This window comes from Castor canadensis, chromosome 6, assembly GCF_047511655.1.
Source record: "Castor canadensis chromosome 6, mCasCan1.hap1v2, whole genome shotgun sequence".
In the NCBI taxonomy this organism is placed as follows: Eukaryota; Metazoa; Chordata; class Mammalia; order Rodentia; family Castoridae; genus Castor; species Castor canadensis.
Genome location: NC_133391.1, coordinates 22854142 through 22881522, shown reverse-complemented (window position 1 = coordinate 22881522; position 27381 = coordinate 22854142). Strand labels below are relative to the sequence as shown.

The 27381-nt window shown below is 36.4% G+C and overlaps 1 protein-coding gene across 1 annotated transcript in view; it reads left to right on the top strand.

Moving 5' to 3' along the window:
* Pde3a (phosphodiesterase 3A) overlaps positions 1–27381 on the top strand; it is a 294071-nt gene that overhangs the window by 183761 nt on the left and 82929 nt on the right. The gene's annotated exons all lie outside the window — the stretch shown is intronic.

Genomic DNA, 27381 nt, shown 5'->3' with positions numbered 1-27381 from the left:
CTTACATTTATATGGATAACTATTTGAAATAAAAGTGAATTCGTCAGTTGTTTGTTCCAGTGAAGCTTTTAGTAGCTGTGAGTTTTTATCCAATACCAATTTGGTTAGTGAATAACATACACCAATCCAGTTGAATTAGGATTATCTAAAAGATAGTATCCTTTGCTTTCTTTCACTCTTCACCTCTTCTACTATTTTATTGAGGATGAGGACTTTCCCTATGTACACACATCTTATAGTATTTTAAATTTGCTGCAAGTTTGGTATGTGGTGGTGAAATTAAAGGGGCAAATGCTTCGTGTCTCTGAACCAGTAATAGAGATGGGTGCAAATAGAAGTTCTTGGTGTCTGATTATTGCCACCAAAGATGTTTTGATACTCAAAACAGCCAAGAAACTTATTGAGGACATGTCCCTTTAAAGTCATGAAGTATTCTGTGTATAAAAAAGATACTGTTTAAAATATATCACCCCTATATGGTCTACTTTACTATAAATTAACTTCTGTTTGGGATTAGCCACTTTGTCATGCAATTTTTTAAAAATTTACAAAAGTACAATTTTTTGAGTAACTTAAAACATAAAAAACCCTGAATGAAAATATTAAAAATTGCAGATATTACATATACCTAGAAAAATTTGGAATTGCATTCACAAAATATTTTCATGAATAAAGTTTGATAGCTTTTGAATGTCTGTGGGTCATTCTGAAAAGCAAAGGAATTAGAACATGCTCACATGAGTTGCTATGATAAACATCAGTCTTTCTTGCACCTTCCAACGTGCTGGTTATGAAATCTAAATGTAGTAAACTTTATCCCTCTTTGGTTCTTCAAGTTACAGAAAATTCTTCAAGGTTAGAAAGCAAAACCACACATGCCAAAAAGTAAAAATGATAACAAATACAACAAAACTTTTATCCTTTGAAAATTCTAGATAGATAAATTAAGCATGAGGTAATAACCTCTGATCTAATTCTAATCTCTTATTGGGAAAAAGGAACTGTATTTTTGTTTTAGATCATTGATCCCTTCTTCTCTTGTTAGCTCATTTTTATTTTATAATATGTGTAAGGCCCTTCAGTCTTTCAAAGGTACTTTTAGGCAGGGTACATTTGAACACATATCTTTTAATGTTTTACTAATACTCCAAGGTTTTGTTCAAACGCCATTCCAGTTTGGTTTAATTTAGGCTGGATTAAACATTTATTTTATATACAGTACTGTGGTGGGTCTAACATGGATGAAAAACTAAATGCTTTCCTTACTGCTTTCTAAGGACTCACCAATTCGGGTTAGAAATGGAGCAGCAGTTCTGTCTGAAATTCACACATAAGTTAGTCTTACGGAAGCAATATCAAATATATAAGCAAAGCCTACTGGGATTTAGGTGAAAGAGTAGCTCTTTCTCTTTAGTAGAATTAGGACATTGTTCCTAGAAGTGATGCTAGCACAGGTGAGCCTTGAAGGGTGGCTAAGGTTTTAGAGATGCAAACGGGAGGAGGAGTGAATGAAAAAGCTTGAGTAAGACACTGAACTAGTATGTGTTTCAATATATGTGAATTTTCTTTGTAACTGTGGACCCTTTGCCATAGTTCCTGAAACAGTTCTCCCATGAAGGAATGATGGAGAGAATGCCATGCATTGTTGATTGGTGAGATAGGAGGAGGAAGTAAGGAGGGGCAAGAATTTGAAACGGAGTACTGAAAACTAGTGCCATTAACAGAAACCAGTTCTGAGGGATGATGGGAAATTCAGTGTCAGCAATGGTCATGAGAATGAAGGTGACAATTCCAAAAGGGAATTTCAGACAAACACTTGTGTACTATGCTGATCTCTATGGTCAGAATGAGCAAATGTCAGTTTGGAGGGTGCTAGTCATACAAGTAACTATACCAGTCGATAGACTCCCAGAAGGAGAACACTAAGGAGCAGAACAGAAGAGCTGCTGATTCTTGGAAAGTACTCACTGTTAGGGCAGGGAGGAAGCTGGGGAGGGAGTTAGTGCTCAGTGTACTTGGTCCCAGGAGGGAGCAGCCAGAGGAGAAATGCTTCAGAATCAAAATCAGCATACTATCCAGTTACACTAAGAATGGGGCTGAGACCACAGATGCAAGAAAGGAAAATGCATAGGAAATACCTTTGGATTTAGTGAGTAGGACATTATTGAACTTTGAGAATGTGGTTTAGATACAGAAGTGATGGCAGAAAAGAGACTACAGGAGTTAACAAGGAGACAGTGAAGATGCTAGAGACATCTCTCGGAGGACCTTTGTTTAAAAGAAAGGCAGGATAATAGAAAGAGGTGGGAGTTAGTGAATTTTTTTATTAAGGTGAGATATGAGTCTTAGTAATTACTAGCAGACAAAGAGAATAAATGTGGAAAAGAACATGCTGACAGTTCCCCAGGGTGAGCTGGTTAAAGATGGAGAAAACAGAGAAGTTTGAGGAAGGAAATTTCCTTTCTTCCAAAGTGGTCCTTTTGACACCAGTTTTCCTTGCATATAACCAACCCCCCATATCCCAGCCATGACAGCAGCAAAACTGGCCATACTCTTAAATGAACTTGTTGGTTAAATCCATGAAAAAGCTTTGAGTTGGTTGTAGAGACATCTGTACCAGAACAAGAGAGAAGAAACAGAGACAGGTAGGACAAAACAAAAAATATGCTATGAACCTAATGACTTTATTTTCTTGGTAGGAACAGGGTACATAAATTTGGGGCATATCAGAAAATCTTGAGTGGTAGAAACACAGGGGATAAATGTTGTTTTAGATATAAAAAGGAGGACAAGCTTGGTGTCAAAACAAGAAATACCTAAGTAGCAAGTATAGAGCTATCTGTCAGAGTGCATTATAATCTCTATTGGATTTTCCTTCATTTAAAAAACATGAATATATGTAAAGTGCTTTTTTAGCCTTTGATGGATTTAAATGCCTTCACATATTTACTAAACAACCTTTGGTAGCATGTAATTTTTTCTATAATCTTTATCATTTCTAGGATTGCGTTAAGCTTCTCCTGCCTTCTCCCTAGGTATTTACTAAATAAATAACCTTCCTAAATCTGTTTTTATCCTCCAAAGTTATGTCATATAAGCATTATCACAAAATTTAAGAAAGTACCATTTCTGTCAAATACCTGTCATATAGAAAAAAAAAATGTATTGTGATTCAGCAAGAATTTCATTCAAGTTGACTTATTTTATGTTACTCTCAGTAATACCGTAACTTAAATTGTTAGTTCACTCACAAGTTTCTGGCTGACTTTTCTTCTTTCTTTCTCTCTTTTTCTTTCTTTCCTTCTCTCTTTTTTTTTTTTTTTGAAGAATCTACTCTCAGATAGTACATAATCCAAATATAGGAAAGATGCTAAATGATAAATAAACTTCCAGAAACACACAGGGTTCTTGCATCTGGCAGTGTTCCCAGTAATACCAAATGAAGCCAGGAGATGACATTTTCAGAAGGCAATTAGTGTTTTTTTTCTTTTCCATTAAATTCTTGAAGAAAAGTTTTCCAGTGGGAAGCTAAGAAAGGCAATAGAAAATAGCTGTCCTTTGAAAAGCACCAAAATGGTAGACAAAGATTCCAGGGAGCCCAAGATTTCCTTAGCACTTGTGGGAAAAATTAGCTTAATCTGTAAATTTGTGAACTTCCTAGCATTTTAATATACTGGGAACTAGCAGGCTTTTATTTATCAATAAAGACCAGCAGTTTCTTTTATAAGTCATTGTATTACTGATGTCTTACTGCCAAGCAGGCTTTATTGTCTAGTCTTAATACTTCTTGTTGTAAGAACAACCGTTTGTGTGATCCATCTGGTCTTAAATTATTTTCTTTAGATAATAGAAGTCTGGTTTATATGTCCCTAAAATCCTGAAATCTTATATGTGCTCTATCCCAAAAGATAGCTGGAAATACTGGTGAGAAAAGTTATCAAATGCATTAGGCTGTCTGTAAGCTTCAATGTGATCTGTGCCTTACTTGGTAGACCTCAATCTTTAAAGAAGCTCCAATAAGAAACAGTTTTATAGGTCAGTTAGTTAGTTGTATAGCTTTACATCTCATGGGTGAATTTTTGTGAGAAGTCATTAGAGAATAGACCTGTTAATAAGAGCTCCTAAAGTTGCTTAACCTAATCCTTTGAATGTTAATGTCTAATTCAGTGATAGATTAATTCTTTTCTGGATTAAATAATTTGTTTTTTGATAATAATGCTGTATAAACTTATAAAGTTAATTCCTTTTCATACATTTTAGAATATGACCAGCCATATTTCCCAGGAATTTATTCCAAGGGATTAATATGCTAGTCCATTATTGTATTTCCCAAATGTCTAATACGTTACCAGTTGTTGGCATTTTATGCTCTGGGTGAGCTGGCGGCCAAGGATTCTTTTTCTGCAAACATAGTGTCTTTCACTTCCATCTCACTCTGTTTCACTTTTACATATATTAATCTAACAGCTGTTAGTAATTGTCCAGTAATTGTTTCTTTAGGGACATTTCTTCATGGAAGATTGGTTTTGTTTTTGAGGTTTTGTTTGTTGCATTGTGGAATTTGTTTAAATTTGCCTTATAGGGAGATGGACCACACAATGAATATTTGCCTGAACCCCATGCATTGAAAAATGGCTTTAGTACTCATGCAATAAGCGGCCTAAATATCATCTCTGTCTACTCTGTTAGTTCTATACTGTTGGACATTATTTTTCTTCTTCATTTTTTTTTTTTTTGGTGATAGTACTGGAATTTGAACTCAGGGTTTCGTGCTTGCTAGACAGGGATTCTACCACTTGAGCCATGCCTCCAACCCTTTTGCCCTATTGCAGAGATAGTAGGGTCTTGTTTTTTAGACAAGGTAGGCCTGGACTACAGTCTTCTTATTTTAGGCTTCCTGCTGTAGCTAGGATGATAGGCACATACCACCTTGTCTAGCTTTGTCCATTAAGATGGGGTCTCCTCTGTTTTTTTTTGCCAGGTTTGGCTTGAACCATGATCCACCTGATCTCATCTTGATGATTAGCAAGGATTACAGGTGTGAGCCACCAGTTCTGGCTGGACAATCTTTTTCTTACTCTTTCCTTGTGCAGACTTTCTTTTATCTAGTTGTAGTCTAACATTGGATTTTTAATTTGCATTAACAAACTTTATAAGACACACTCTTAGAGAAACTGCCTTGGTAGGGACAATGCCCACAGAATTCACAGTATCAAGAGCTTCAGATATGAAGAGTTGTCTTTGTCAAGGAGAAGGGAAAATGTGTTTTTTTTCTGTTGGACAACTCAAACTTCTAGTTTATTGCTTCTCCAGCATCCTTGGTCTCTCTCCCCTAGATGCCAAAAACAACTCTCTTTATCCCAGTTGTGGTATAAAAAATGTCTCCAGACATGGTCAGATGTCCCCCTAGGGGGGACAAAATTACCTCTGGTTGAGAGCTACTGAGAACACAGCATAATCTCTTTGCCGTGCATATAGGAGAACGTATGTAACTAAGTGCTGATTAATTTTGGCTCTCTGCATAGGAAAATATTTCTTTGAGCATTTGTACTTGCATGCTTTCAGGCTCCATCTGTAAATCTAACCAAGAGCAATTTGAAAGAGCACTTTCATTTCCCTGTGAAGTAGTTTCTCACAGTGGAATCACGTCCTAGAAAACCAGGAGGAAAATTCATTGTTCCCACACTTAGGCATTCAAGTGGCTTACAGCAGCAGCTGGAGTGGGAACGGGTTCTGACCATGCTGTGGTTGCCTGGAGTGGGTTTTTGGTGAACTGGTGGATGACCTTGAGTAGTCACTCTTTATTAAGAACTCTGGTCCCTCTAAAAGAGCATCAATGGGCAGGAATCAAATAAGTTTACAGAAATAACAGGGAAAATTGCCACGGGCATTTGTGGGTTTTTTGTATCTCATGTTTATAGATTAGTAGATATGTTGTTTAATACTTATTGAATGACCTTGTGGTCATCATTCACATGACAGGTGCCTTATGCTTGTCATGGTAAAGGACAGCCTTGTGGTACCTTAATTTATTTATTTATTTATGTATTTTGGATTTATCATACATTAATCACATGAGGGAGTTCATTGTGATAATTCTGTACATGTGTACAGTGTACTCTGAACAAGTTCACCCCTCCATTATATTTTCATTCTCCCTCTTCCTCTTCCACTCTCATTCAAACATTGTGGTACCTCATATGAAACCAAGCAAAGCAAACAAATAAACAGGCTCTGATAACAGGTATTTGTCTGCAAGAGTTATAAATAGTTTAAACAGAAGTTAAATTTAGTAAGCATACAAAAGCAACAACACCTAAGACTTTAGTCCACAGTTTCTCATCATTTTTGCAGTTGTGGCTTTTATTATATAATTTCCCCCAATCAGTTTATTGTGAACATTAGCAAATGAATTAGTTAATACAAGTATATTTCAGGTTAATTCCTACACAGTAAGTTCATACTTTCTGAAGATTAATTTTGCAACTCAAAAGTTTTGCTTTCCACTTACTAGAATAACAGAAGGATAACATGACCATTTTAGAGCAAGTTTTTTTTTTTTTTTTTTTTTTTTTTTTGTGGCAGAACTAGGGTTTGAACTGAGAGTATCCTGCTTGCTAGATAGGCACTCTACATCTTGAGCCATGCCTCCAGCCATTTTTGCTCTGGTTGTTTGGCAGATAGGGTCTTGCCTTTGCCCAGGCTGGCCTGGACCACGATCTTTCTACTTTACACTTTCTACTGTAGCTGGAATGACATGTGTGAGGTACCTTGCCCATATTTTTTTCCATCCAGTCTGTCCTCAAACCACAATCCTCCAGATCTCAGCCTCCTGAGTTTAATTTTGTCTTTGTATTATGTAGTAGTCGACAAAAAGAAATACTTTTTATCACATGCTGAGTGATTTTATACATCCCTAATATAGAGTAAGATCATGTTTTTCGCTAGTTGTGAGAGGTACTCTAAAAAAAGTTTTGGGGTGTGCTTTTAACTTATAGATCAGACTGATGAGAAAAGATAGCACAAATGTAAGCATTCTTACAGAAGATGGAAATCTAATGCTAGAGCATCTTTGCTAGAAAAAAATCAACAGATAAACAAGGTGAAGATGAGAAGGAGGAGGAAGGTCATGTGGCAGTTAGCTGGCAATGAGAGGGGGTAAATTGAGGCAAAGGAAATGGGAAATAGTTGAAATTTTAAGGTGACTATGACCATCTAGTAACAACAACAAAACCAAGACATGAATTTTCAATGCTTTCTTTGTACAACTTTTTAAAATATGAAGAGAATAAATTTTTAATTGACATTCCTATCAATGTATATTGTGTTTATCTATATACGTATGCATTTCTAATTGTATGAAAGTCTTATTTATGGAATAGGAATTTTCTTTGCCCCCATTCTAGGGGAGAAGCTAAAAGAGCTAACATTGTACTCCACACAATTTTATACTGTTATCAAGCATATAGACATTTTTTAAACTATAAGGAGAAACAAAGATTTCTTACCAATTAATTAAACATCCTATTTCTGTGTAGAATGCAGCCATGAAATAAACATAAGTCAGTCCCAGGACCTGAGGCTACTAAGGACAATTAAAAACTGAACACTGGTGACATTACTGAGCTGAGGAAGATCCCCAAAGGATTGATTTTTCCAGGTCATACGGAGTTTTGTTTCTGAGGGGTTTGTTTTGTGTGTATATCACAATGCATGACACAAGGACCAGTTCCTGGAAAACTCTGAATGTTACAAGTTTAAATTTGTTCTTATTGGAAATATTTGAGTTATCAAAGTTGAATCAGAATAGTTTGCTTGCTTAGTTCTGTGGCTTTGTAATTAAGTTCTTCTGTGTGACAGTTCACACTTGGATCTCCACAATGGTTTCCATTTTAGAATTTTGTAACCAAGTTCCTTTCAAATCATTTGAGCCCTAAGTTTAGAGAAAGTTGTTTATACAGCACCAGTGATGCATGCTTAAAAGAGCAATTTTAAAAGGAAAGGAATAGGGAAAAGCACTCAGGAGATTGTGGCTGAGACAGACAGATGGAGTAGAAGTTTCAAAAGGAAACTAACATGACAAGTCAGAAAGACGAAGTGGAAATTCTAGTAAAAAGCTCAACTTTTCAAAGGGTAAGGAGAAGAAGATTGACAAGTCTAGATGATCAGAGAGACCTGAGGAAAAAAAAAAAAGGATTGGTAAATACAGAAAAGACCATATTGTGAAACAAAGTAAGGACTGGACTATTGCAGCCATGTTGAAAAGGTTAGAAACATGCAGAAAAGCCCTGGGATCCTGGAAATGATTGGTGGGGCTGACAGTTCTTAAACCCAGTTGCAATGGTCCTTGTCTCTAGTGAGGTTTACAGTGACTTGCTGCTACACCTTGTTGGCAGATCTCTTTTGGTGTGTCAAAAATATAGTAGTACCATGCAAGTGTATTGTATTTTTAGGAACTAGATTATTTTTTCTTAAATTCCCATTTACCATGTGAGTTGGAAAAATGTACTTTTCTTTTTTGATGTAGGTACTTAGCATGGCTTTAAGTAAATTTTGCTGGATAAAATTCCAGAAATCAGCCTTAGTTTGGACTGATTATGGCAATGTAGCATATAGTGAATTTTAATAAATAGTTCAAAATAAATGAAACACATTACTACTTTGTTATTCAAGCAAATTTTGCTGAACCGGTGTGTTGAGGAAATAAATATCTGTGTTAGTCATAATAAAATATAACAACCCTCTAGTATTTGGCAAAATTGTCTTTAAAGCCAAATAACAAGGTCAGGAAGTCTTTTGTTTTATTTATGCTGTTCCTCTGCTTTTGGACCCTCTATTTCTAGAGCACACAGGGATATTAAGATTTCCTAATGTTTTATGACTTTGTAAACTGACATTATGGTAAAAGGAAAAGTTTGCCATGTTGACATTAAGAAGATAGAAACCCAAACCTTAACCCTAACCCTGTAATCCCAGCACTCAACAGATTGAGGTAGAAGGATCATGAGTTCAAAGTCAGCCTGGTCTAAATAGCGTGACCCTATCTCAAAAGTAAATAAAGTAAAATAAAAAGACAATATTTAAATGTATTCTTTTCTGTATATGAACATGTGCTGCCATTCTCAAAGCAGGTAGCTCCTCTCCTCCCTCCTCATTTTCTCTTATCATGTAGAATATTTCAGTGCCTGGAGAGCCTGTCCCATGCTGCCCAGAGAGCTGAAATTTACATAAGGACTTGAATAGAAACTTATGTCACATGATGTGACCAGGCTTTTCACTATTTTTTGCTGTGTATTTGGCTTAAAAACAGTGGAACAAACTGAACTTGGCATGGCTATTTCTGTTCAAAAAGAAGAAAAATATATAATTTTTTTTTACCATTTCATATGTTTTAGTCTTGGCACTGGAGTTTTTGTTTATGGAAAAAGACAGGAGAGGAAAGAGCATTATTTTAACTTCACATGACAAATACTCATTCAAAACTGAAATTTCCTTTAAAAGTATTTGTTCTTTATTAGTAGTAGTAGTAGTAGTATTACCATGCAGATTGCTACTAATTCAATACAAGTTTAAAAACGAGAAGTAATGTTAATCTCTTCTTAAAATGGCATTAGAGGCTTAAATGCATCACTACAATTACAACTTCATGGTGTTATCCACTACAATACAACTAGTTTCATGCCTGTGCATGAAGAACAACCATCTCTTTTTTGTAGCTATTGTCTCCTCTTGATCAATTCTTTTAGTGTAAAGGAAGAGCTTTAAATTTTACTCTTAGTAAAAAAATAAAATAGCTGACATTTTATCTAATTTAGAACATTAACTATCTTTATCTGATATTATTAAATGTTAATAAGAAAAAACAGAAACATTAAAAAGCATGCCAATGACAGAATCAGGGTTTAGAATGTTCCCACTAAACTCTCGTTGAAATATTCAACTTCCAAGATAAGATTGAAGAGGAAGGAAGAAAATTTTGTACTTCAGTTTTAATAAATTTCAGTATACAAAATGCTAGCATGTTTGTTTACAAGTCAATGGAGAAACAATGAGGCTCAAATACTTGGGCTGGCTTCACACTCCAAATCATATGACTTTTCTTTTCTGGTGGCACTGGGGTTTGAACTCAAATGGCTATTCTAATAGCAAGTGCTACCTTGACTTTCATGGGCAGAAGTAGTTTAATGTCATATGGAACAGAAGAATCAGTCCAATAAAGTCTTCACTGGCTAGGTAAACCCTGCAAAGTTGCATTCAGTTTTGAATGCAAGGTTTGTAGAAGAGTATTTATGGAAAGGTGGATGCCTTGATAGATGATCAGTAGTGTATATACAAATGACATCCCAGAATAAGTAGAGTTACAATGAAACCAAGAGTTACCAGAAGTGTTAGAATGCAGAAAAGGAGGGAGGATTTTTTTTGTACTCTTATAAGATACTGTTTGAACAACTGTATAGAACATAAAGCAGTCATATTTTGATTGATGATGAAGACATCTCTGGACATTCAAAATGGCTTAGAAATAATAGTAAAATAAGGTGTGGTTTCTTAAAATGGCTTAAGTGATTGTTAATCATAGAATGAAAAGTTGCTTCATAGAAAAGTTTCTATTAAAGTAAATTAGCTAATTTCATAAGGGTTTAATATCTTATATTTTCTGAGCAGTGATGAACATTCCAAAATGCTAAAACTTCAATCTGAATTTGTGTATATGTCAGTGTGCCTCAGAGTCCTTCAACTCTGATCTTAACAGAAATTTCCAAATCTGGGCAAATCATGAGATCTATATTGAGGCTATATTCTACACAAAGTGGAATAATCAGTTTTCCTCGGGGACTTGGGGAGCTACTTGGAAAAAGGTCATTACTCATCTGCTGTCTCCTATGGGCCTTCCCAGACATTCTGACGGACAAGGTATTCAGAAGTCTTTAATCATTTCCCATGTGGTGAGAGATTCTCTATATTGCTATATTACTTAAAGATGTTGGAAATGATTTCAGTGAAATCCTAAATTCAAAGATGAATTTCTTCCTAGTCCATGCTTGCTTTACAAATTGTGGAATTGTGGGAGCTTGCATTCTAGATTGATATCAGTCATTTATTTGTTAGTATGAATCAAGCATGTTGAGAGAGTAACATTCAGCAAGGGAATGAGGGCAAAGAAATGAAAGTACTTAGTACTATGCAGAAAGACAGGAAACAAAATTAAGAATTGATACAGATTTTTATTCTCACAGCTTGTGGTACCAAAGCAGTAATTCTTCATAACTCCAAAGAGAGCCACCACCTTGTAATCTATATGAATGATGCCCCCTGAAGTTGTGCAGTATACGACACATACAGCTGCACACCTGGTGCTTTTTATGTACTTGTGTACTTACAACAGAAAAATCATCCTGAAACCTAAACATGATTGCATCACTGCAGTGAACTCTCATGAAAAGGACACAAAGCCTGTTGCTTGACTTTTAGCATTTCTACTAACAACTTCCCCTGATTCCATAAGAGGCCAAATTTCCTGAACTTTGGATGACATCATTGTGCTATTTCTCTGTTTTGCACTTTTAATAAGCAAATTTTCTCTGTCTTTAATAAATACCCTCTTCCCTTTTGTCTTAAGTTCTTCTTCAATGCAGTTAAACATTACCTCTGTCCCAACTCTTATTTAAGGACTAACTGCTCATTCAGCATCCTTTGTGAATTGATCATAGAAATTAGAACCCTGTACTCAAAGTCCTGGAACAGAACTGTCTCTTGCTGGAATCTCCTGTGTTAACTGTCACCCAGGAGCTGTTCAAGAAATAATGGATGGATAGATGGACGGATGGATGGATGAATGAGGAGTGGATGGATGGATGGATGATGAGTGAATGAATGGATGGATGGATGGATGGACAGATGAATGAGTAGATGGATGAATGGACAGGGCATTACAAAAGGAAATGAGCATCCAATACTTTCATTTAACTTACTTCAGAAGTTGGCTATGGTGTGGCTTTGATTTAGTTGGATGATATCTTGAGTTTCTATTGGTACTTGTAAAAGTGTATTTTTAAAAGAAAATTATTAGGGCCATTCTAATAGAATCTAAGCTTTGAAAAACATCTTATTACTGATTCTACATGGTGACAATGTTTTCCAAATTATAGAGCAGTTACTGGTAAAAGGTATGAATAGCCTTTTTGTTCTGTAATGATTTTCTGCAGAAACTTTACTAAAGAAGGGTATTTGAAAATTTAAAAACCAGAAACCCAGAAATGAATCCAAACCAATTTTATAATGAACTTGTTCAACTTATTCCTTAAGTATATTTTAGTTCATTTTTTAATGAGGTCCAAAAATATGAGCTGGGACCAAAAAATTCTTCCCAAAATTCTAGAGTGATTTTTTTAAGGCATCACAAAACTATCTTGGGATGTTAAACAGAATATTTTATTTATTTAGAATTCTTCAACAAACTCCCAAAGAAAATCTTTCCACCAAAAAGTAAAAGACTGAGGTGTCATAAAACATTATAATCATTATCTAGTAGCAAGTCTACATTTATCTAAAGACTCAGTGTCTTCCATATTTTTTGATGTTTTCCTTCTGCATTAATTGCATAGTTAGAATTTTTAAGGTTTTACATGAAATTGTATGGAATGAGATAAATAATATATAATATCCTGTTACCATCACAAGAGAAAAAATACGCAGTCTCTTGAAAGAATAACATTTGAGTGTTTTGGAAAACATATTTCACTACTATGGCCCCTCCTCTTCTACAATATAGGCATATATTTCATTTATTACTTAGAAGTTACCTTTGTAAATCTGTGAAATATAAAATCAGAAACATCAAGATATAAAATCTTCCCCCAGTATAAATGATACTGTGTGGTTGGTATTAATCTGTCATTATTGGTCAAAATGTCCTGTGCTTCTAACCTCACTGTCCTTTCCAAACCTGGGTATCAGTTCATCTTAGACTAAAGTGCTGGAAATTCCCTACGCCTTTCCTTTTCATAGACAATAATGGTTCCTTATTTGATAAGGAGTGTCTAGCATTTCCTGCAGCAAAAGAGAGAAGATTTAAAATAAAATATTTATAATATCCCTTAAGTTAACTGAAGCAAAAAGACAGCAACATTTATTGAGTGCCTGTTTTTCCAGATACTGTGCTGGGTGCTTTGTTTACATAATTTATTTTAATCTACTAAATGATTCCTTAATGCAAATCATTAATTTATTTGGTTGAAGTTTCTGAGCACCTTGTATGTGCTGGTTGTGAGCCAGCTGTATGGGAAACAAAAAAAGAAAGTTTGGTCATTAGTAAAGAATTCTAGAATGCCAGGTACTTTTAGCATATCTTTACAAATGAAGAGATAGACTTGAGCAGTTTTTGTAAGTTGTGAAAGTCACAGAGCTAGAAGGAGGTGAAGCTGTGTTTAGACCCAAGTCCATCTGGATCTGAATGACTGCCATTGTCTCTCCTAGGGTAACTGGCCTGTCACCAAAATATACTTAAGGCCTGATATATCCTGACTATATCTAAGCAATTTATCAGATAAGATCAAAATTCATTTTTTATACTGATCCTAATGACCAACTTATTTTTTATTTCATGATTTGCTAAACCTTCTTTTTTTTTTTTTTTTTTTTTTGTGGTACTGGGGTTTGAGCTCAGAGCCTACACCTTGAGCCACTCCACAAACCCTTTTTCTTGAAGGGTTTTTTGAGACAGTCTCATGTACTATTTGTCCAGGGGCTGACTTCTAGCAGTGATCCTCCTGATCTCCGCCTCCTGAGCAGCTAGGATTACAGGCATGAACCACTGGTGCCCAGCTTAGCCCTTCATTTTAATCAAAAAAGTAAGCACCATATTATGTTGGAGGTTATAAATTTAGACTCTTAGAAATTTACATAACTGAAGGTCAGTTTTTGGACAGTGGGTTTTCAAAACAGTGTTATAAATATGCAAGAAACAAACACTTCAGAATTGCTTTTCTAGTAAAAAATCGCTACTTCAGCCAACAGAAATACAGTGTTGCATATTCTACCACCAAGCCTGCCTTATCTAAATGAAATTTATGATGTACAGTATATGAGAAGTCACCTCCAAGCCTGCACAGCTCCGTGACCTTCCCACTCTACCACGTTTGCAGTGGGCTGTTGAGGAATTCAGTTTATTTATGGTGGAGTACAAATTACCTCTGACTATGAACTTTGGAAGACCTCAAAACAGGCTACCTCCTCTAATTTCACTGGTAGCAGTCTGGTGGCATAAAATTTGCTATACCTCATCTTCTTAAAGCTACGCATCTGTGAAAGCAAAAAGTTATAATTAAGTTTTCCTGGAATTTCATCAAACTACACACTTTTAAGTCTAGTCCTGCATGATTTTGCCTTAAATGAAACGGAAGCTGGGTTGGTTGGTAGTGAAGAGAGTGATCTTTGAAGTAATAAAAACCTCAACTCCACCACTGAATGTATATGTAACCTTAATAAGCTGTTTTCCACCTTTGAAAGTCATGGTTTTCTCATCTGAGAAGTGAGATTGTATCAACTTGGCAGGTTTGCTCTCTGCATACAGAACATTGCAAGGCATTAAATAAATAAGACTATACAAAACAAATCCTGTTCTGAGTGATAGCTTTTAGCATCATGGTCACTGTCGTCATCTTGCCACTCTTTCCATCATACCCTGTATCTCCTGCTCAGAATTCCGTGCATTCTGCACAGCGTGATGGGCACAGCTTCCCTCTCATCTGGCCCAGGAGCAGACCATGGACTTTTCATTCCCTGGGCAACAAAGAATCAGCTCCCAAGGTCAAGTTTGTCTCAATGTCCCTAATACATCAACTGGTAGCATTTTCCTTTCATCTTTATCTACCCAAACCAGCACAATCTCAGTGTCATCTCTCAGCAAAGGGACATTGTGCTCCTTCGGGCTCTTTCATGGGAGGGTTAGCAGGAAACCATTGTTGCAGACTTCTCTGATGTACGGGAGAAGGCATTATCACTGAGTTCCAGGATGGAAACTCTTCCTTCCAAGTTTCTATAAATGTCATTTAACATATTATTTATTGAGTCGTCTTCTCCTACATGAGCAAGATAAATCATTTGTCTGAATTGGACTGCCTGCTTCTTAAGTAATTTATGAAGATGAATATGATATCATCCATAAGGTATTTTTCAGGAATTTGCAATGGGAATATTAATTGCAATGTCCTATATTTTGTAAAGAAAATTAAAACAAAATTGCCCTTGCTAAAATTGAATTTAATTTTTAATTCACATTTTTTAACTTGACATCAAGCAAAATGTTAAGTAAATTTCAGACAATTAATAGTTATTTAACTATTTCATTGGGACTAATATAGTCTTTCAGATTTAGCTGTGAAAATAATTATGATTAAGCCTTGGAAAAGTTCTGATTAAAATTAGAAGAGTAAAATAAGCTCTGATTAAATAAACAATTTCATGAAACAATTTCAGTTTAACCAGAGAAAGGTGAATTTATGCCAGCATCACAAGTTGGGTTTGTTCTACAATTTGTGGATTGACTAATTAACTATGCAACTTCAAAATTCCTAGTCCACTAGCTACAAGTAACAATGTAGCCTCACAGGTAGTGTTTGGGAATCAAATATATTATCTACTGTTATGTAATTTAATGTGTAACACCTCCTCTTTTTGGGTTCATTTACAGGCTTTTAGTCATGTGAAAAATAGCCCTTTCTGGGGCACTTTCTCTTGGGACCTCCCCCCCAACTCTGGGGGCTCTACTCTCCTACTTTACACTTTTCTATCTCAGTACACTGTCCTGCTTTATGCTCTTAAAAAAATAGCTCTTTCTACTTCATTCTGAGTTGGGTCACAAGGTTCTGTTATGTATGTAATTTTCATGGACACACTTCCTTTTTTTCTGTCCCCTAGTTTATTCATTTTTTTGTGTATGTGGTGCTGGAAATCAAATCTAGGGCTTTATACATGCTAGGCAAAAGCTTCACCTCTGAACTCCACCTCCAGCCCCCTCACTCTTTTATTTAGTGAAGCAGCCAAATGCTTGTTTGACTTGACAAATGAGCTCTAATTACAAATTATAATGTAATGATTTCATTTCTAATATATGTGATGATTGAAAAGAAGGGCTTTTTAAATGTACAACTAAACTCACATGCAGAAAACTAATAGAAATTAGGCTAACATTTTGCAAGTACTTCAAAATCAAAGAATTTACAAGGACAAATCATTGCCACATTTTACTTTGAACATTTATTATCATAATATAGTAAGTGAGTGTTGCTAAGAGAATTGCTTAAATTTCAGCATTATGGGTCTTTAAATTTCTAAGTGTGGTTTTGGAGCAAAACATTACGTTACCTTTCTGAAGAAAGGAATTTCCGTACAATATTAGTCTCAAGGACTAATTGAATTATAATATTTCATATGTTATACTTTTACCCCACAACTACGAAATGTTAGATTAGCAGGAAATAGACAGCAAGATTAACTAACTTAGAGATGTGAGTATCCTGAAATAAAGACAGTATATATATGCAAGCTAATTAAAAACAGAGGGATCAGTAGTTTGGCAGAAGCATTAAGATACTGGAAAACAGGAAATAAGGATTGCCTTGTTCTTACAGAAGTGAAGAGACACATTCCACTAGCAAGAAACAAAAGCAGAACTTCAGCATTCATCAATCATTTACCAGTGGAAATGGGATTAGACAATCTTCACTTTAAGTATGCTTAATTTTTAAAAACTCACAAAAATCTAATAGGTCAGGTGGAAAACAATCTTCTTGTTGGTTACCTAAAAGTATCTATAATGAGAATGCTGCACACTTTCACAGCTACATGCTTTTTGTTTTCCAAATGGAATGCATTCAATCCTTCGAATACAAGATTCGGCAACCTAGAAAGAGGGGAATGTGGAATTACATTGGTAAAAATTGGATGGATGCGTGCTTTCTGGTTTCCACTTTTCGATCATTGAATTGTGGAATCACACACAGCCTTACAATTAGTTTTTCTATGGTTTTTATCATGCTATCTTTTGGAGTACTGTTATGGCATACTACTTACTATCAATGGTTTGTGAAAATGTTAGTTCAGAAAGCATTCATTGAGTTTCTACATTGTGTTATGTGCTATAAATACTAGAGGAATTAAACATGATTCTTGTGTACCTGAAAAAGCACCTCTTTCATTCATGAAGTCTTTCATCCAACACTGAGTCTTTTCTACACGGCAGACGCTGGGCTGTACACTGACAATGGGATCTGCCTTGTTCTTGGTCTGATAGATGAGGCAAGGCAGGGCACTTGGTACCGTGTTGACTGTGCTCTAAGAGTGATAAGAGCACATAAGAACTTAGGATATATAAATAGGCTAACCAGGAAATGACTGGAAGACAGGAAACTACATTTGAGTTGACTCTTCTTTTGCTTTGAGACAAGGTCTGACTATGTAGCTCAGGCTGAATTTGAAGCCACTGTCCTCTTGCCTCCATCTTCAGAGTGCTGGGAGTACAGACAGACACCACCATGCCCAGCTTAAGTTGACTCCTGAAAGAGGAGTTAGCCAAGGAACAGGCTTTGAAGGACTTTCAAGACCAAGTCAAAGTGTGTGCAGCAGTTCCTGAGTGGCATCATAGCTGAGTAAAACAGGCAAAGATTGCTGGGAGGTGTGCTGACACTGGTGGAGGTCGCATCTTGTAGGACCTCCAATTAGAAGATGACACTTTCCTAAAGTATTTGCAGGATCTGAGGCTGGGAACTTCCATAGGTAGATCCACCAGTTAAAAAGATCGTTCTGATAGCAACAAATAGAAGATGGATTGATTGACACCTAAAAATCATTCTAACAGCTCTTAGATAGCAGATGAGTTGAAGACAAGAGGTATGAAGGAAGAGACAGGCTAGGAGACTGAGGCAGTAATGTGGATAAATGTGAGCTGGATTAAGTGTTGAGGAGGCTTGGAGGGAGGTCATGCATGTCACATCCTCAGAGAGGCCTTCCTGCATAATCCTCTCTAAATTAGCTTCTCTCTTCCCCAATGCCACTGTTATTAGCTACCTCAGCCCTCTGTGTTCTTTATAATATTTACCATAATGTGTAATACTTTATCTCTGTAAATGAGCAGGACCAACTCATGCTTTGTTCACAGCTGTATTCCCAGTGTCTAGCTTTTTGATATTTATGGGATATATAAAGAGAAGAGAAGAGGGGAGAAGAAGGAAGAGAAGAGTAGAAGGAAGAGGAGAGGAGAGGGAGACAAATAAAAAGAACAGATAAAAGATCTGCTTTTGCATAATTGAAGCAACTAAGAATATGACACAACCAAGCACTGTGATAGGAAATGGAGAAGGAGAAAATTTGGGAAGGACCATGGGTTCAATTTCAAGTCAACTGAGATAGTTTCACTTAGATATTATCACTATCCAAGAGGTAATTTCATTTAACATTGTGGAATTTGTTTTTTGGTTACCTCCCCAGCCCCTTTTTTTAATTGTTGTGCTGGGTGGGGGTACATTGTTGCATTTACAAAGGTTCTTACAATGTATCAAATACATCATACATGGATTCACCCCCTCCACAGCTCTCCCCCAAATCCCCTCTCCTGATTTCAGCACAGTTTCAACAGGTATCATTTTTGAAATTTGTAAGGAAGGGCCAAACTACTAATCCAGATTTGGATTTTTATGTGTTTTTTTTTTAAATCAGATGAGCTCACTCAAAAACAGGGAGTGGACAAGGAGCGCTCTGCAGTGCAGCACAGCTTAGCACACACAATAGCACTCCACCAGAAGGACTTTAGAATTCAGTCTTACCATGTATCATTAGAAACTAGAGCACAGCCTCTGCTGGCTACACATGAGCCACCCAAACGAGGACTCACAACAGCTTTCCAATATTAAAGGGGAAGGCTAGAGTGAGGTTCCATGTCTAGGATGAAGCTGGAGTGTGCTGGGCACCCAGGGAGTACGGTCATTAAGCTGGAGCAGCGCCACAGCACAAAGTCCACGCAGAGCAAGAGTGCTGAGGTGGAGGAATTGCCGGCTTAGGTAATGTGACTGACACGCCTTGTTTGACCTGCCTTGGAGTTTGGAATCCAAATGGTAGGCAATAAAGAGTCCTCAAGGGATTTTTCAGAAAAGAATTGTTCTTTACTTTCAGTGTCAAGGACCTATGTTTTTTTGGTTTTGATCAGTGCATGTTCAGTTTAATGTTTGTGTGAAATTTGCACAGGACTGGAAATTAGGAAATGTGAACTCAGGTCCTGACTGGCTTAACCCCCAAGTACCTGCATGATGCTGAATGAGCCAAATAGCCTCTTTATCTTCCTCCTTTATTAATCTGAAAAATGATGAATTCAGGCTGGATTATCTCCAAAATCCCATGTTGCTTTAAAACTTTATGTTTGTATCATGTGGCATAGAAGTGGAATATGACATATACTAGAAATGTGCATTTTGCTTAGCACAGGAACAGAAAAATAGTCACATCTCTTTAGATAAGTCAGAGGAAGTTAGTGAAAATGTAAAGGCAATTAAAGCAGTAGCTTTCCAATGATACAAAGAAAGCAGCAATGTGAATTTAGAAACAAACTAGCAAAAAAGGAAAATGTAGGTTTGCCAGAGAGAAGAAGGACTGCCCTGTGAGAAGCCACTCATCTGGTTACTTGTTCCAGGGAGAAACTGAGTGTCTGAGGGTTAATGGATTCAGAAGAATGTCTTAAAGATTATTTATGCATTAGGCTTCACTTCATCTCTGGGAGTCTCACGTTATGTCAAGGAAGTCCAAAGAAAGTGTTACTTTAATATGTTCCCCAAGGAAGGCTTCATAAGTGAACTATATTCCTTATGATGCTTATTTTTAATTCAAGGGCAGAACTGGTCAGGATTGCCAAGGTGGTGCTGCAGTATTAAACAGTCCTCAGTTATCAAAATCATGAAGCTTATTTCTTACTTCATCATGTGCTACCTATTGAGTGTTGGCTTACGCTCTGTTCTGTGTTGTCCTCATGCCAAGAAAGAGAAGATGGGGGAGCCACCAGCTAAGGCACTGCTAGTCATAGTGGCAGAGAGGAGGAGGATGCTGGTTGTTCTGATACTGGCAATTGACTGTCACATCCTGGAAGTGGCAAATATCACTTCTTCTAACTCACTGGCCATAGTGCTAGGCTAATGCCACCTAACTACAGAGTAATTGTGGAGTTGTTCTTCCAAGTGCTCAGCAAGAAGAGAGCTCAGAAATATTTTGTCAAGAGCCTCAATGAACACTTCATTTTACTCTCCCATGTGTGACAAAAACACGCTTATCTCCTTCTCAAGAGACACAACCAAAAAGTTCCACTCAGTGTCCACATGATGCACAAGAGTTTCCTAATTAGTGAGTGTGTTAATCAGATTCTTCATAGAACTGCAGACAAAAATCTGAGGACCAGAGATTGGGGGGGAGCTGCAGTCAAGTGTACTGAGAGAGCACAGAAGACATTGATTCTACTTCTCTTCAAGGAAGAAATACTATTTCTAAAACGAAATAAATTTTAATTTGTTTATGTCTTTTATATTGCCATTTTTCTACATTTTCATTTCTTTTTTTACTGGTATGACAAATACTTGAGAAAACAACTGAAAAGGATGACAGCTTTATTTTGGCCCATGGTTTTGGAGGTTTCAGTCTATTGTTAGCTGGCTCCATTTGGCAGATCATCTGGGCAGCAAGATTACATGCTAGGACAAAGTTGTTCACCTCATGGTGGCCAGGAAGCAGAGAGAAGATGGAAAGGGTTGGGAACAAGGTTTGGAGAGATTTTCCCCCATGGTCACCGGTGCAGTGAGCATTAGGAAGCATGACCTTCTGAGGGACTCTGCAGCTTTTCCTGATCATTTCCTACCCATGTATCTTCATGAGGAGAAAGGTTCTGTTCTAATGAATGGTGGGTCTTTCAGCAGTGTAACATTCTCAAACACATAGCTCCTTCAAAAATTGCTTCCATTCAGCTTTGTAAGCTGATAACTATGCCAGTTTTCTTTGAGGGTATGCAACTTAAGTTTGCTGCATTTCTCTGTCCTATAGGCCTTCTGGTTCTCACTCCCAGTTCTTGTGCTGATATTTGACACTAGGACTTTGTTGGGAGAAGCTGGCAGATTGTCCACGAGAAAAGCATCATTTGTCTCTCTTTCCTGAGTTATTTTATCCACCTAAAAGGAGAGATCGAGGCCTATAACCTTAATTTGATTTAACGCTAGGATAATTTAATCCATTCAGAGGTTTCGTAATGAAAGCGATAACTGTATTCTTAATTAATCCCTACCAGGACTGAGTTAAAATCATCATTCCATATCCTTCTGCCTTTAAAGAAAGAAGCACCTGCCTCTTCCTGCTCTTGGACCTTCTATTCCCCTTTCTTTACAGATAAATCCAATCTTTGCCAAGCTCCTTTGTTTCTTCTCATACCTTGTCAAATACAGTACATAGTGACCAGGACACAATGCTTACGTGCTGCTTTTCAATCCTTCTGCTAGAGCTACCAGTTCATCTGGTACACTACCCACCTTCCAAGACACAGGCAATGGTGTTACCCTATGTTCCTTCTCCCTATCACGTGGATCACCTCTTTCCAGCCACTAACAGTAGGTTCCTTACCATTTGCCCTCAAGCCCTCCCCATTGCCTTGTAGATTAGAGATTATTTTGCAGTGAAACTCCACTTATGGACACCAGTTTCTGAATGTCTTTCTTTCTCTTGCTTTTTGTTTTGTGGTCTGGAGATTGACTCCAGGGCCTCATATTAAGCATGTGTTGTCACGGAGCTATACCCGTGAACACCTTCCTTTTATATACTCAGCAGTATGGATTCAGGGTTTCACCTTAGGTAACGTTTTTCTCAAAATCAAAGTAAGGATCTTAGACTCAGTCTACGGATCAGAGAACACATCCGGTGAGCCAAGTAGAAACAGAAAAGAGTAAAGGCCTTTTAATAGGGATAAAAGCACCAAATGAAAACTTGTTCTGGAGTTGTTTCACTCATGAAATTACAGCCTAATGTCTGGGACCATGGACATTAGATCAAAGCTGAATAAATAAAAACTAAATGTAACTAATGGAAAGTACATAGGTCAGTATTAGAGAAATATCTGTTTAATAAAATTGAATTCGCCTTTCCCATGTACTATGGTTTGAATGTGTTCCCCAGAGTTCATGTGTTGAAAACTTAATTCCACACTGTTGAAAGGCGGGACCTTTAAGAAGGGGTTAGATCACGAGACTCTGAGCTCATGGATGTTGTAGGAGTGAGTTCCTGATTGAAAGATGAGTTTGGACCTTTCCTTCTCTTTTTACTTTCTCATGGGTGTTTTTTTTACGTTCTCCTTTCTGCCACAAAATGACCCAGTACTTGGTTTTCCCTACCTCTAGAACTGTAAGAAATAAATCTCTGTTCTTTATCAATTTTCCAGTCTCAGTCATTATGTCATAGCAGCACAAGACAGAATGAGAAACTGTGTTATATTTATTTTAAAATAAACTACTTCTTGGGAAATTTGGGGTTGAGAGATTGTAAGGAGAGAGTGAGGATTATTGGGTAATTTCTTTAGAGCTCAAGGATGTGATTCATTTCCTCACAACTTAAAACTTGAATTAGAATTTTTAAAAAAGGAGGCATATATGACAGGAGGACAGAATCTGACATTTTAATAGTCTTATATTAAAGAAGTAGTGGATGGAAGTAGTTGGAGAGGAGAGAAGTCAGCACAGGCTGAAATTTTCAGGGATAATTTCATAAAAGCTATTGGTTTTGAAGGATGAATAAAAATTGATTGGGAAGGGAGTAAAGGAAAGGCCATTTCTAAATTCAACTGTGTAACCACACTAGTAATATTGAAAATATTCCAAGGTCCAAAAGCATTTAGTCAATTCCGTGCTGTGATCATGGCAATCTGTGAAGTAGCGTGTGTTGTGACAAGCATGGCCTCCTCATTCTTTTCTGTTGCTATTTCTTTTGAGACTAGAACCAGGCAAATTGCTGAAAATTATGTTTTGCTATTTACTTTTTGTGACACCAAAAGCTCTTGTGTGCTCTAAGTCAGAGGAATAAATGTACAGCCTAGTATTAAAGTAATGTTCCTCTGTCTCCTCTGCATGCACTCACGTCACTTTCCTGTTAAATATGCAAATATTCTAGCTTTTCCTAAAAGTGACAGCTAATGGTATAAATTAACCTCTTGAATCTGGCACTGGCATTTATGAAACTCCTGCAGCACATAAAAGATAGTTTTGAAATATGCATAATAAATGAAAAAAATAATGTGCCCTCCTCCTGCTTTCAGAAGCAAATGGAGGGTTTCACTATCAAGAAAATTATAGCTTCTAGGTTTGTTTATTACTGAGATTTTCAAACAACCTTCCTTACAATGAACTAATTTGGGCTTGGGAAAAAAACTGCTGAAGATAGTTCTTTCTACATTTCCTTTTAAAATTAGAAAAGCACTCAGAATATTGGATGTAATTACCAGCAGGAAAAAAAAAAAGCAAGCTAGAGATAGTTTATCACAGTGATAAACATTAAGTTTAGCTAGAATAGCGGGTAAAAATTTAATGCCATGTGGAATGTTTTTACTCAAAAATATCAGACTTCTGTGACTTTGAGGTAAAATTATAGTTTCTTTAAATTTCATTTGTTTTGCTAAAGGGTCATCTGGCAACAAGTGACTAGATAATATTGATACAAGTCATGGCATAAGAACGTTTTAAGAAACTAAGAACTTCAGAGTTTAGAGTCAAATCTTACTGCCTCACCAATCATCTTTGTTCTCCATGTTGGAACTTATTGCAAGGCTATTTAAATACAAACAGAAACACTGAAAGTACAAGCAACACCAGGGACCTTATAATTTTTTTCTCAATGTACAATTTATACAGATATTATAGAATACCAGAATTTTTAAATTGCGACACCAGAATTTTAAAATTAGAAAGAGCATCACTGACTAATAAAATGAAGATAATCTCTTTATAAAGATTTAATTCTGTATTCTAGAAACATGTAGTTAGATTGTTTAGTTCCATGACCAGTGGCTTTTAAAATTGATATAAAGCAAAACTATTTTGCTAGAAATAGTCACTTTGAAAAACACATTCTCAGTAACTAATACTTATTAAATGATATTTTTAATATTGCAAAACACCAATGTGATAAAATTATGTCATAAATACATAATTAACATTAGAATGGTTGTCAGCATTGAGCCATGTTTATAGGCTGGGATCTAAACATTCATTGCAACAGTACACATTGATATTTATAGTGATACATTTGAGATGACAGACTCTTTTGTTTTTGTGTTTGCTTTTGTGTATCTAAGAGGATATATTTATTCTAATGTGACCCTTGATTACAATCAAATGCAAGTGCATTACTGTAGAGAATTCAGGGTGGAATATAGAGGTAAAAGACTGAATGGAGCTGCATTACAACTTTTAATATGTGGAGGGAAAAGTTAATTTTAGAGTTGTCTGAAACTTAACTGTTCTTAAAAACTCCCATCCCCATGAAAGGAATGGTTGAATTCCAGACTCATTCCCCTCTCCTTCTCATTTTCTTTCCCCACATTGTCTTGGAATCTGCTTTACTTTTAACATGTCTGCATCCTACCCAGTCAAGCCAGTGCCCAGATCCAGTTCATTAGTTTTCCCTCAGAACTCAAGATCTAACATCTCCCCTTTAACTTCTGCTTTGCTCATTCATAATGTGTGCTTTATTTGTACCATAAACTTTATTTCTGAATGATTTTATATCTCCCACAATTTCTGTAGCTTTACAAATGCTGTGATTTTAAATACTATGAAGTGTGGATATATGGTTTATCCAGTAGTTTCTAGATTGTCCCCAAGGACTTATTTTATTTGTTGTATCTTGACTCCTACTGGTGATTTCATTAGAAAGGAGAATTGACAAAGATTTCTTTGAATTAGATTTAGTAACAAGACAGTATAAGGAGTTCATGGTTAAGGGCACAGGCTATAGACTACTGGGATCATATCCAAGCCCCATCACTCTAGATATGCGACCTTGGACAAGTAACTTAAACTATGAGCTCATCTGTAAAATATACACAATGTTAGTGCACCTCCTTCCTGGGGTAATATAAGAAGTGAGTGACGTCATCTCTATGAAGTGCACAGACTGGTCTGTGGCATAAGATAGACCCTCATTAAGTGCTAATTTATTTTAATTTAACTTCCTATTAATTTTGTTTCCTTGGTTTCATTGACTGGTGGAAATTATTTTAAGGAACTACTAATGTTCCTACAAAAAACAACTTTAATTTCTACAGCTGACAAACTGTAGGAAGACACATGTTGTGAGACATTTATGAATAGTATTATAATGTAGAACAGGAGAGCTGCTTCATTTCTATGAAGAAATGGTGAGTACAAAAGAGAATTGCCCCATGAGATAAACTACTGCTGATTGGTGAAGTCAGGTTCAGAGCGGTGTCATCTAAAGACCATGACCTTCAGGTTCTAGGAGGAATGACTGTGTGATATGAATTTCTAACTGCTATGAATTAACAGGAAAATCAGAAAAAGACTGATTGCTCCCTTTACCAAGGTCACATGTATGGGAGTGTCCCTTGTCAGACAGGGGTCTGGAAATGCATTTTTGTGAGAAAATCAAACTTGATATGTTAACTCAGAAAATTGCATGAGTGGAGTGAAATTTTACAACACAAAACAACATGATGATTTTGTCAAAAAATTCTAGTTTCTGATCAAGACAAAAATCTATAGAATTAGAGGGTCACTAGATTCTAGAATTGACCATGGCATTACAAAAAGTAGTACATGGAACCACTTAGAATCTCAAGTTGATCAGGGAGTCTAGAGCATAGAGTCATTCCTAGGATGACTCTAGATGATGTGTTTAAGTCTCTGGAACCTTTTCATATACATGAGTGTTGCCAGCATCTAATAGCAGAGCCTACATTTTACCTTGACAGGATTTTCACACATTGATTATTCCTTCTCAGTGACCTGGATTCTAAACCAGTATACAACATCAGACTCGATTAAATATTATTTTTTTTAAAAAGTTGACTATAAGTTTGCTGAATAAGGTTTTTTAATCTTTTCTTACAGTATAGTCCTTAGGAATAATTCAGAAAAGCATGACTTTGAATATGGGATGTTTGTCTCTTAGAAGAGATAAAGCCTATTTGTGGAATAGATAATCTCAGGTATGCTGTTGAAGTTCCGAATGTCTCCTTTTCTGGCGATTTCAACTTTTCACGTCCTTACTTCCTCTAAAACCAAGCTATTTTCTAGACAATTTTGGAGTTTGTACTCTTGATTTTAGAGGAAAAATAGTTTTCATGTAAAAGCAGTCATGATGAGGGAAGGCATTCAGAATATATTTTTAACTTCTTTGTTTTATTTGATACTCCCTAGTAAATGTTAGACCTTTTTGCTCATTAAAAGCTTAAAAGTACAAATCTATGAATAGTACCTCAATCTAGCTCTTTCTCCAGTTACTAAATTGACATTTTCCTCTGCCTGATTATGTCAGAGCCTCCTGGATGTCTTATTTTCCATCCCTAAAGCAACACGCACAGCTCATAAAAAACAGTAGTTAGCAAGTGACAGGTGTTTTTGAAGAACTCACTTAGTTTATATGTTCAGTGAAGACATTGCTCTAAATCAGCAGCAACTAATGACCTTTTGTTCCAGGGAGCCGTTAGAAACCCAGACAGACTCCTGGAACTGAAGCATAGGGTAGGCTCAGCCTACAGTTGGTATTTTTGAAATGTATCTTGTTGAGTTTTTGTCTTATGCCCTAATGTATTTATTCTTGGAATCATCAAGATTCACCCCAATTTAGCAAGGGCTTTTCATTTGCTTGCCTTCTCCTTCAATTCCCCCATTCTGTTTTAACCAAAATTGCAGAAGTTACTAAGATCAGATCTGAGATCAACAGACCTGTGTTCCATTTTGCCCCTTCTCCCCCCTCCCCATTTGCCAGCAGAGGGATAAGATCACTATAAATCTGTTTTCTCATATATAAATGACAATAGCAGTTCCTGCTAATCAGAATTTTTTTTTTTTTTGGTACTAGGGATCAAACTCAGAGCATCTTGCATGCTGGGCAAACACTTAACCACTGAGCTGCACCCACAGCCAGATTTCTGTGGATTATTAAGTGGAATAATGTGTGAAAAAGTCTAGCAACTAGACTTACAGTGTATGTTCAGTAAATCCTAGCTATTTTCCTTCAGCTGTAGTAAGTTATCTTTTGCATTTTCCCCCTCTTTTGCTTTCTTTAGAAATGATATTCTAGTTTTTACTTTGGTGGGTACTTTTTCTTTCTGTTTCTTTGCTGTGCTTGCCT